Source organism: Lampetra fluviatilis, chromosome 11 (genome assembly GCF_964198595.1).
Source record: "Lampetra fluviatilis chromosome 11, kcLamFluv1.1, whole genome shotgun sequence".
In the NCBI taxonomy this organism is placed as follows: domain Eukaryota; kingdom Metazoa; phylum Chordata; class Hyperoartia; order Petromyzontiformes; family Petromyzontidae; genus Lampetra; species Lampetra fluviatilis.
Window position 1 is genome coordinate 10,153,581 of NC_136285.1, and position 12,259 is coordinate 10,165,839.

The 12,259-nt window shown below is 40.2% G+C and overlaps 1 protein-coding gene across 7 annotated transcripts in view; it reads left to right on the forward strand.

Moving 5' to 3' along the window:
• The window catches only part of PCLO (piccolo presynaptic cytomatrix protein), a 192,046-nt gene that overhangs the window by 93,071 nt on the left and 86,716 nt on the right, over nt 1-12,259 (forward strand). The gene's annotated exons all lie outside the window — the stretch shown is intronic.

Below are 12,259 nucleotides of genomic sequence, written 5' to 3' on the forward strand. Positions count from 1 at the left end.
GTTTTCATCCACGCGTAGTCATCCGTGACATTAGCGCTGTGGCTATTCCAATAAAGAATTCTGACCGTTACTTAAATACTCGAGAGATTTCTACAGGGTATAAGAGCCATTGAATTGGTCTTTTTTTACGAGTTTCTAACAAGTGCTTGTTTACATCTTTTGTCAAAAAAAATAGGTCACGTGTTATTATTGTGATTTCTATTTAAAATTAAAGACGTTTGTTTATAGGCTTGGGTGATGAAGCCAGTGTGCCCAGAGCACTCTGAAACTCAGCACAGATATCCTGTATCTAATCCTGCGGCTGATCTACACGGCTTTCAATGAGTTAGCCCCACCAATATCTGCAGGGACGATCTCTGTTTACGCTCCAACGAGCTCCCCGAAACCTTTGGATCGCCTTCCTCTAAGGAATCTGAGGTGAAGGCTAATTTCCCGGGGTGAACGGCTTTTGCCAGTGCAGCTCCCAGACTAGGGAATGCATTTCCTAAGGTAATAAGAATGATCAGAGTCAGTAATGCCTTTTAAGTCTGTCTTGAATACTAACCGCTTTAAATTGGCCTTTACTGCCTAGTTCTAGCCTTTTACCCTGATTCTGTTCATTTCCTGCTTTCCATAGACAGCGCATTAGGATGCAGCTGCATTACAGATGTAATTAATTATTATTAAACATTCTTGCTATGCTGCTGCCTTCAAAGGAATCATGTTAGTTAGCAGGCAGATGTTTTATGGACATCACGGCCCTTGATAGAACCGGTGATTCACGACTCATTTATGCATGATCTGTGAGTCAGCCTGCAAGTTACTGGATTGCAGGCAAGGACTACGAGGACAAGGATCGTGCAGCCTGCGCTCAATAATATATGAATACTGTGTTTGTTGTGTTGAATATGTTGAGTGTTAAGGTAAACTACAGCATTCGGTCTTCCATTTGTAAATCTCCCTCGCAGATGCAACGGCGCTTCTTGGAGTTTTGAGGCCGTGATCCGGGATGGGTGTTAAAGCCCTGGGTTAGTGTTTGATGAGGGCCGAATGCAGTGTAGCAAAAGTATAAAGGGTTATAAGGGGATAGTCAAGTGATGCGAGCTGATGATAACTAGTGTGTCATTATAATCGGTGTTTTTCATGGCAGCTAAATTCAGTAAAGTCACGTAGAAGGGAAATAATAAAATAATAAAAATAAAACATAATAAAATAATTCTCACGACGTTTCGGCCACAACGCAAGCAGCCGTCCTCAGGTGAAGAACAGGTCTGTCGTGATAATTGTTATGTTTTATTTTTATTATTTTATTATTTCCCTTCTACGTGACTTTACCGAAAGAACCAAGAAGATGAATCCCTGCAGTCACGATAGCTTTAAATCGAAAGTTAAATTCAGTTTAACACGTAGGTTTTCGCGACCAGTATTATTCATAATGAAGGTTTTTATTGGGGTTATATCGCGTTATTATAAATGTGTCATAACCCTCCACCACCCGACACGGCCAATCAATTAAATTCAGCCAGAAGTTATATTTTTTACTACAGTTTCCTTCCATTTCGATTTAAAGCTTTCGTGACTGCAGGGATTCATCTTCTTGGTTCTTTCGGTAAAGTCACGTAGAAGGGAAGTAATAAAATAATAAAAATAAAACATATTTATTATTTTATTATGTTTTATTTTTATTATTTTATTACTTCCATTCTACGTGACTTTACCGAAAGAACCAAGAAGATGAGTTTCCTTCCATTCACCATCAACAGCAGCAGCAGCCATGATCTTGGCTGCTGATATAGATCATACATCGAGCTTTTTCTGTGCAGCTCCAGGACCATTGCCTCTGACAATTAGACAATCAAAATCTTTAGAGCTCTTTAAAGCTGCCCTGAAAACTCACCTCTTTTAAAAAAAATCCCAATAGTTGTGGTCGTTTACGCTGCTGGCTCTGTCTTATTTCCTGCTTTCCATACACGGCGGCGCATTGGGATCCTTGGATGAAATGCCCCTTACGAAATGTAAATTATTATATTATATCCACCGTCAGATGAAGGCCCTCCCCACACCATCGCCAACCCCTCACGGTGCTCCAACACCTTCACCCATCTCACCTCTTCTGCCTTGGAGCCCGGTCTCCATATTCATGGTGACCGTTCTCATGGTCAGAGCTCACTCACTTCCTTGCCGGTCGATACGATGCTTCTAATTTCCATTTGTTCCCTCGTCCACGTGTTTCTTTTTCTGTCTCTCAGTGTGAGTCTCAGCAGGTGTCTCTCGTTGCTTCTTTGTGCAATGTGTACAGGTTTGAGCCTTTCTTCTGTAGGCACATTTGTATGTTTCCTTTTCATTATCAAGGGGACAAAATGAAAGGATTCTCGGCACACGGTATGAACGTGGCTAGAAACCAGTTCATAATTTAGTCAGCATTGTATATTCTGGTCACAGTCTTCGTATAGACAATTTGGGGGATTTGAGTCCAGTCATAGTCTGTGGATGTCACATAGTCGTCTCTTACACGCGTGTAGCAGCCATAAATCGTAATCCACTCTTCGTCGTGAAATGTTGGTCGGAGTGAGGAGGCGTGCAATTTTGTCTACCCCAATATCACCACGTCAGCCAATCAGTGAACCCAGTAAATCGTGTTTATTTACACCGATCTAGTCAATCACAAAGTTTGGTATTCATCAGTGCACTGCAGTCTCTAAAAACACCGCGAAATTACTTTCATCTGCATCTTCAATCAGACTCATTATTTTTTATCTCATCATTGTTATGCTTGGGTTTCTCGTGGGTATTTGTAGTTATTGTCATGGATCATGATTTTCTACCAATCATACTCACTTTTGACTATTTTTTTTTTACTGTTGACAAAAAATGTTGTCACTTATTTTCTTTACCAAATGAACGCTGCTTGAAATACCACCGATTTATTTGTGGATGTTTTAATTTAAAACAATAATAATAATAAGTTGCAACAAGGTTTGGCCTGCTATTGCAGAGGAATAAATAAGATCAATAATAAACGTCAGCATGTTGAAAAAGCATAATATGTCACCGCAATGTCACTTTCCACAGCTAAAACATACAACAATGCTACTTGAATTATACCAGAATATATATTATGTATTTACTCTAGAGTTTTACAATTATTTGCAAAAAGTTTCATTGCATTTTTAAAACATGTTACTTTCAATTACAGTGCCATATATGATCACACATCCTTCCAATTTTTTTTTTGATTTGTCGTAAAAAAAATTATTATTATCATGGGAGAGAGATGGTTTGCTGTGACGCCTGCAAAATGTTTGATTCTCAGCCACGGCTAACGTTAGTGGCACGTCACATCTGAACCGGTCGTTCCTCTCCCTCCCCTGCCACTTCACCAACTCACACGGAGCAGCACCAGCATAGTGACGGAGATCAAACAGCCCCCGGTGACTGACGCAATGTTGCGATGGCCATTTTATCCTCCAGTGGAAATTAAATTGAGCTGTAAAATTAAGTTGAGTGAATTTTAGCGGCTAATTTATAGGTCTCGTGAGCATTGTCTTCTAAGTTTAATCGAACCATTTTGAAGTGGCAGATTTGTCGCATTATGCACCTAATATGTGTCATTTTCTCACTGCAGGCATGTCAGTGGCCATGTATACAGGAGCATATCTAGAGCCCTACAGAGGCTGTATAGTCACTGTTAAGCTTTAATAAGGGAGCCAATCTTGCAGCTTCATTCTAATATTAATAAAGCCTTGGGAGATAAAAAAAACAAAGCCAATAATAGCAAAATATATAATTTTCCTGAAGCATATGGCATACTAAAGGTATTTTTTTAGAACGAAATCTACAATTTACAAAAAAATCAATACGGTTTCTATTATAATCTTACCATTTTTCAATAGCCGATTTATTATGAATTTTATGTGATGTCATTCATAAAGAGAACATCAATGCATTCTTCAAAAAAACATTCTAAACAACAATCGAGGCTTTAAAAAAGTGAGCCAGAATTATGTTCAGCTGATCTGCAGCGTTAATTTATTTATTTATCCATGTGTAAAATTTACATGTAAATATATCTGTAAAAAATATTGATGCTCCCAGTTACATAAGCAATACATTGCTTCACAATCGCATCTACTGTATATTGAAACCAATTAAATAATTTAAATGTAGGAAGAGAATTCAACAAATAAAAGCACAGAGTAATGGTGCTGAGACAACATTTTCTTGCACGTTATCGTAAACTACCTTGGAAAACAGGAACGCAATACTTGTTAAATCTGTGAATATGATGCGTCACTGAGTGGGTGGGGTGATGAAGAAAGTATGATGTTGGTGAAGGGGTCCAGGTTGAAAGACCTCACGTGATGAGGTGACAAAGGTCACGTGATGCGACAATGAAATTAGCATCAACCCCGAGCAAGTCACTGCAGCATTGAAGGCCGCCGCCAAACAGTCGCCATCTCTCATAATCCTGTAATGTGACAATCCTCCTCGCACCCGTACTCGATCCTGTTTCATTGACTCTATCTCCACGGTGGTACATGCTCTCGGGTGCATTCCCTGCCTTGGCGTCTGTGGAATAGATGGTTTCGAAGCTGGGCAGGACCAAAGGTGGCCTACGCAGGCTGGGAAGGATCTATAAACAGCGGCTTAGAGAATAAGCGGTTTCAGTAAATACACGACATTTGAGGTTACGTTTTAATTACCACAACGCCGTGTGGAATATGGAGGCCCTTCACCTCCATATGCAGGGCAGGCAGTTAATGAAGCCTTGCCAAAAGACCGATGATCTGTCTTAATCTGGACAGGCGCCATGAATTACCAGCAGGCAAGATCGCAGACCTCGGTTTTTTTAGCCCTGCTGACTGACAGCCACAGTATTTCTTGCTTGTGCCTTTTCATTCACATTATACGCTGCTAGCAAGGCCACGTTGATGTGAATACGATGCCTCCATCCCTTAGAAATCCACCAATTCGTCAATCCGAACCATTGCGTCGCCTGATTACACGCGGAAACCTGTTAATAACAAGTAAAAATAATGATTTTTGTCAGAAGACCCGCTAATATAGGGTTTCTCAGCGCAGATACTATAGTGTCAATAGCCTTGAATTAACTTCTTGAACTATATTAGCATGGACAATGTTTCGATTTCTGACCTGGTTGAGCAAATGGGTGGATGCTGCTATATTCCTTGCAGATGTGTTCTTGGTGTCTAAGCTTTTTCGGGGCAAGGCAGACATGGAGCCAGACACACAAAGTTAAGTTTTAATTGGAGACTCAAATGCACCAATGCTTGTATTCATGTACGTGCATGCGCATGAGCCAAATCAATATTTAACTTAGTTTAAATTCGTATAATTGCTAATATAGCACAAACGTATCGTTGAATACGTCCAATAATTATTTTAGGTGACAAATGTGTTTAAAATTCAGCCTGAACTTAAACAAAAAAATGTTTTAATTGCTCACGCGTAATATGTATTAATATTACACGTGTATTGTACATTTCCTCCTGCACTTCTGTTGAGTATAAAACATAGAATTTATTAAATAAAGACCTTTCATATACCTTTAGCTGTCAGATGTCCCACAACCAGTGATACATTTTACAATTATTTGGGAATTAGTTTAGTATGCCACATCCATCTTGCCTTATTTTGTCCTCATTATACAAAACCTGTTAATAAACCTATTTATGCGATTATATGAATGTAGGGTACAATATTATAGGATAAATATGCTAAATTCCTCTTCATATGCAAATTATTTGGTCAAGGCGCTCTTCCTCCTCCCTCCCAGCTTAAATAGACGCTCCAAGCCTAGGACGTGTCATTCAGACTCTGTCTTATCGACAGACATGTTCTTCACATGAGGACGGCTGCTTGCCTTGTGGCCGAAACGTCGTGAGAATTATTTTATTTTATTATGTTTTATTTTTATTATTTTATTACTTCCCTTCTACGTGACTTTACCGAAAGAACCAAGAAGATAATATAGGATTGTTATGGATAAGCGTATTCTAGTGGTATTGCCTAACACCAATAATTTCACACCGTATGTAGCCGACCATGCTATTCGGAGGTACTTCAAGCCAGCCTAGCAACGTTCCCGAAAGTAAAGTAAGAAATCGAGCCCCTGTCTTAGAGCTGGCTAAACGTGAGCACCGCTCATCGGTCGGACACGTGCAATTTCATTTACACTTATAAAACCACACGTTACACTTTCCGTTCACATTTTTGGTGAAGTGAAATAAACAGCATGTAAAAATCATGATCATTTACTCTAAATATAGTTTACCTGCTCATATGAGCTCTGCTCAGTAAAGTGAAAATTAAAATTACTTTTCCCACATGATTAAAAAAACCACACACGTGCAAAAGAGATTGTCAATATATGGTGACCATTGCCAGCAGTTCGACAATGGCTTGTCAAAGCCTTCCTTTGACGCTTGTGCCTCGGCAGTTTTGCAGCACTGGGTGACTTAGTGGGGGCATTGGGTGCATGAGACCTGCCGGGCAAGTTGGTAAATGTCAAGAAGAGGCACGCGTGGCAGACAGCTACTTCATTAACAACGTCTCTCATCTGATTTACTTCGCCACGATGAGCAAGCAAAGCTACAGTTCGTATAGTTCACAGCCTTGCTTTGTCAATACACTTCTGGATGAAGGCCTCCCGATGCCGTGTCGATCATGGGGGGGGGGGGGGGCGGCGGGGGATTGCTTCATCATACCTCACCGTGTTGATTCGGTGTGGGTTAGTGATGGGTGGGGAGGCAATAAGCGTAGTTTGGTATTTGGTACAGAAGTGTAAATCCCTACCATCAGCAAATGTGGCAGAGACATGTTTAAGCGCAAAACTATATATTGTCGTGATTTATACGAGTGAACTCTAATCTACAACATCGCACATCGATTCCAGACGCCAGAGTCTGGAAAATGTTTCCTTTATCACGTTTACTTTCCTGTTTGCAGTTGCACGTTTCTTTCATGTTACTTTACCGTGAGAAAATGTTTAAGAAAGTTTTTATTTTTGGTGAAGGAGGAGGGGAGTGACCAGAATATTTTCTGTAACATGGCAGTGACACATTCCACATCGGAAACTCACTTGGGGCACGTTCAATATTTTTATGGTGCAGCTTCGTGTAAAAAGAAATGCAAAAAAAATAACTCAAGTCAACTTTTTTTTTTGCCAGATAAGGCCCACGGAGTTATGTAGCTCTTTTGTAGAAGCGATCTGGACAGAAATGATAGCTCAACAAAGTTACTTATCACGTGTAAATGTATAGCAGCCAAATACGTTTAATTCGCATGTAGATTCTAAATGTGGAGGGAAAAACTGGAAGACCCGGAGGAAAATCAATATGACCACGGGGAAAAAATGCAAACTTCAAATATACAGCAGGCGTCAGGGTCGGGATCAAACCCACAACCTCCTGCATATCAGGCGAGGTAGTTATCACCTCGCCACCGCAGCACCCATAAGGAAAAAACATTGGCAGTGTTGCATGAACACCAGCCAGAGAGAAAAAACTCGCCACATGTATCACTCACCGGTGAGTCGAATGGATACATTTTTTAAATCCTTTATATTAAGTTAACTTGCTTGCTTGCTTGCGCGCTTACGACCGTGCAAATCTTTCGGTCGTTCTTTAACCCACTTCCCGTGATCCAATCGAGCTGACATTTTGCACACAGACTCGTTGTGCGTGACAATTTATTTTCGTGAAAATGTTTTTTTCCAAAAATGTTACACTTTTTAGGAAAAAATAAATTATACTTAATTACCAATTGCTTAATGGTGGCAGGCAATCATCTGACCCATAGGTGGCAGCCATCTCAAGCCAGAGGACGAGAGGACTCTAGCCACCACGCATATAAAGGATTTATAGTGAAAAACTTTGTTTTTACGGGTACATTTTTTTGGCTATGGTTCATGTTACCCCAAAACCAACTGAACTGATTATTGTTCCATCCGTTCAAAACGGTCACAGAACGTAAACGTATAGTTAACCATCTGCAAAAAAAAATAGGTTTTAATCACTTTGAATTTGCATATTAGCTAAAAAAAATATCAACGACAAATTTTGCAAAAACGAAGATCTTCCCTATAGCCTAAACAATGATCCCCTGCATATTCTATTTTACAATACAGGCTACATTTTACAATATAGACTACATCGGAGGCCTTTATGTTGCTACACTGCCAATGTGCAATGTCTATTTGCAAAGCAGAGAGAGAGATGTGTTTTGGTTGCTTCAAACACATTTCTGTGTCTTTAACACGTAGGCTTTCGCGACCAATATCATCAGTAATAGAGGTTTTTTTTTTAGGTTAGATCGCGTAAATATATAAATGTGTCGTTAAAACCCGCCACAAATCTGGCTGTCGCCTGATGAAGCTAGTTGTAATTATTGGCGAAACGTCGTACTCGGATTGTAAATGTTGTGGCTTGGCTCTCCAACGCACCGGTGTGCTGTACTAGTGACGAATTGGCACGTTCTGTTTACGTGACAAACCTTACTAGTTGGCTGTGTCGGGTGGTGGTGGGTTTTAACGACACATTTACATATTTACGTGATCTATTTTATTTTATTTTACTTTCATTAATTTTAATGTTTTACCTACGTGACTTTACCGAAAAAACCTAAGAATATGAATCCTTGCAGTCACGAAAGCTTCAAATCTAGAATTACGTGATCTAACCCAAAAAAAAAACATTTCTGTGTGTTGCGAGTTACTGAGACAGAGCTACAGAGAGACAGAGCTACACAGAGACGAATTGAGATTCTGAGAGACAAACGGACGTATGGAGAGAGTAGCTTTTTGGTTTCAATCCATGAAAATAAGTCGTTAACTCCAGTTTCTAGTTCAGGTTTTCGGTTTATTTAGATTATCTGAAATGAACACTGCCTCGCCATAATAATAGGAATACGTTTTTTTTATTTAAAGCTTTTGTGACTGCAGGGATTCATATTCTAGAAGGGAAATAATAAAAATATTAAAAATATTTTATTATTTCCCTTCTACGTGACTTTACCGAAAGAACCAAGAATAGGAATAAGATTTTAATGTAATTTCACTGTGTGAAGGCCTCCCCATGCCTTGTCGGTCATGGGCGTTAGTCAGTGCAGGTTTGTGAAGAGGTGGTGATGGTGTGGAGGGGTTCTCACGATATCACTCGTCACTGATGTCAGCCATGGCCAGGAATACAACTTACATCACCGGATTTGCAGCACAGTGAGCCGAACAACTGCACCGCCTGTCCACAACAGACGAATATATATGTATGTATGTTGAACTTCTTTTGCACCGTACATAACCAGCCAATGTAATAGACAGAAGCCAGTAGTGGTGGCGGACATGGTGAATTGGGTTTTTTTGCACTTTGGCCTGCAAATAAGAATGCTTTGCATTTTTGCATTAGGTATGTGTGAATGTATTTCCTTTGGCTGTGGCACTGTTATTGCCTGCACTTGGGATGGGTTCCTGGAAGCTGTAATGGCTCTTAGAGAGAGAGAGAGAGGGAGGTAGGGAGGCCATACCTATGACATGTGCCCTGGTTTAGTTGGGTTTAATACAGCGTCAATCTTGGGCAGAACCGACTGCACTGCCTGAAAGCCTCAATTGCATCTCTCTCTCTCTGATGCCAAATTGAAGGATGTTTGTGTCACCTTTGCCTGGCAAACCATACGGGCACACTGATGCTTCTTTTTCACATTGATGCACGCAGCAGGACCTTATAATTCCTGCAGATTAAGTGGCATTTTCTGTTCAGACGCACCTCGTCCACGACTTAAGCTGCAATTATAATATCACAATGCAAAGAGAGATTCCATTACGAATCCTTTCAGTACTTCCAGCTGCAAGTCAAAAGTCGTTGTTTTTTTATATAGATATTTTCATTTTAAATATAGGCAGCTCTAGTGACAGCTGCCACTGAGATACATATTGGTGGTGTTGATTGTTATTCGGAGCAACGATAGGCAGCGTTATAAGTGAGCGCTCTTCATTATGCTCGCTGCTTATTTTCTGTCAGAGGCACGCACGTGCAGAGAACGCAAGTTAAAATTCGCCTGCTTTTACAAATAATTGAACATGATCAGATGCCGCCCATCCATCAGGATCTCGCTAAAAGTTAACTGGATGCATCCAAACCCAAATTGTGTTGTAAATGTAATTAAGTCAGAGTGAAATTATGTTGGTGGATGTAAGCGCGGGGTGCAGTAACTGGCGCACATATCGAAGCGGACAGGCACTGATCTGGAAGGCCCGTTTAGTGGCGGAGTTAGCCATGGTGCTGCTGCTTGAAAGGTGAATATTGGTTTGCCATCAATTGCTGCACGAAAAATTACCATATCCCAATAAACTCAACACATTTGTCAATAACACTGCGGCCTGAAAAGAAATATATATATATAAATGGCAACATTTTGAGCAATGGCCCTTCTTCATAGCACATTAGAGTGCTGACCTGAGCGTGTGCGCGTGCAGGAACTAAACGGATTGTTACATCGCCCGATCATGGGGGATGATGACAGATTGGGGAGGTCTTCATTTCGCAGTGGATAGATCATGTGTGTATGTACGTTGAACTTCTTTGGCACCGTACGTAGCTAACTGTGCTAATCGGAGGCGGGAGAAGGGCAACAAATTAAACACAAAAAGCAGTTCTAAAGAAATGAGTTTTCAATCTAGATAATTTAAAAGTGCATAGCTCCAGTGGCTTCCTAATATCGGAAGGAAGATCATTCTAGATGGTCGCAGCTCATCTGAATGCACACGATGCAGTGGCCGTCTTTGTTCGAGGGCCAGCCAAAAGACGCTGCAAGGATGACCGGAGTTCGCATGATGGTTTATGCTCATTGATGAGATCAACAAGGTATTGTGGTTCATTTGTGGCAAGCACTTTATGTGTAATGAGTGCAACCTCATCATCTATTTGTTCGGCAACTATAAGCCAATGCAGCTCGGCGAGCACTGGACAGACATGGTCGGATCTTGCAGTAAATGGTCGGATCAGATGATCACAATGGCTGATGATCATCTGCTGCGGGCTTATACCATTGAACTCCACCTTAAAGACAAGATTTACTCTCTATGTGAGATTCAACATTTTATACCTTTTCTTAATCACTAAAAACACATTTTATGGTGAGAGACCAGGTTTTGAAAAATATTGTCAGGTTTAAAACTGTGTTCCCTGATGCTGTGAAGATAACATAACACATCTAATGAAGACGACGATTAAGCATTGAAGTGCACTAACTCACATGAATTTCATTTAATCAACTAGCGTGTACGTGCTCAATGGCAGCAAGGTCGGGTTGTAGCACCTGTAAATTAAAAAGGGCTTAATAAGCACTGATCGAATGCAGACAGGATATCGATTGGTTTAGAATATATTTGTTTTCTCGGAAAATCAATGGTGATCGTGACCTGGAGTCTAAATGATTTCATGTTTTGCCTTCAAAAAAAACAATTACAGTAAAATATCCGAGATTACAACTGCATGGTGCCGACAGGTAGCTGGCAGAATGTTCAACGGTTTTGCAGTTAGCGCGATAATTAATAATTTCCATTTAATACACAGGAAGAAAGACGTGTTTATTTATTCAACACTTTTTCACTTTGCTCTCAGTTACCAATAACAAATGCAATGAGAGTGTGCATGTTTTGCTATCGACAATAATATAACATTGGGGAATGTGTTGGTCTTATTTTTTTAACTATAGGAAGTTGGTTAATTTTATGGTTCATTTACTCTATGCATTGAAAATAAATTCATCACGGTGCACATGTTAGTTTAATGGTGATTGCTGTTGGAAGAAATTGGCTCAGCCACAAGTTAATGGCAATACGTGGTGCAAAATAATTCTTACAATGTCAATTTTAAATGTGCATTGCTGCGTGTCATTGAAATCTACCGGGCATATTGAGCAACAGTTTATAGTTGGAGTAGGCAATGGCTACATCAGGGTAATGACAGGGAATTCTGGAGGTATTGAATGGCCAGTGAGATAATTCCACACCACTTCGGAGTTTCACAATTAATGTAGGTATAACAGTTATAATTATCCAGGGAAACTTCACTGAGCATCAATATTTTATCGTGAGGCTGCTCTGTGGGATGTGACCCAATTTAACGAGGTGTGTGGTGTGAAACTGAAATACTTTGAAAGAACGCATGCGTGCACAGGAAGGAGAAAAACAAATAAATAAATTCGGCAGCGCTCAAATAGGTCGGCAACGTATTTGCTCCGCTGCCTCCTGCATTTGATAACA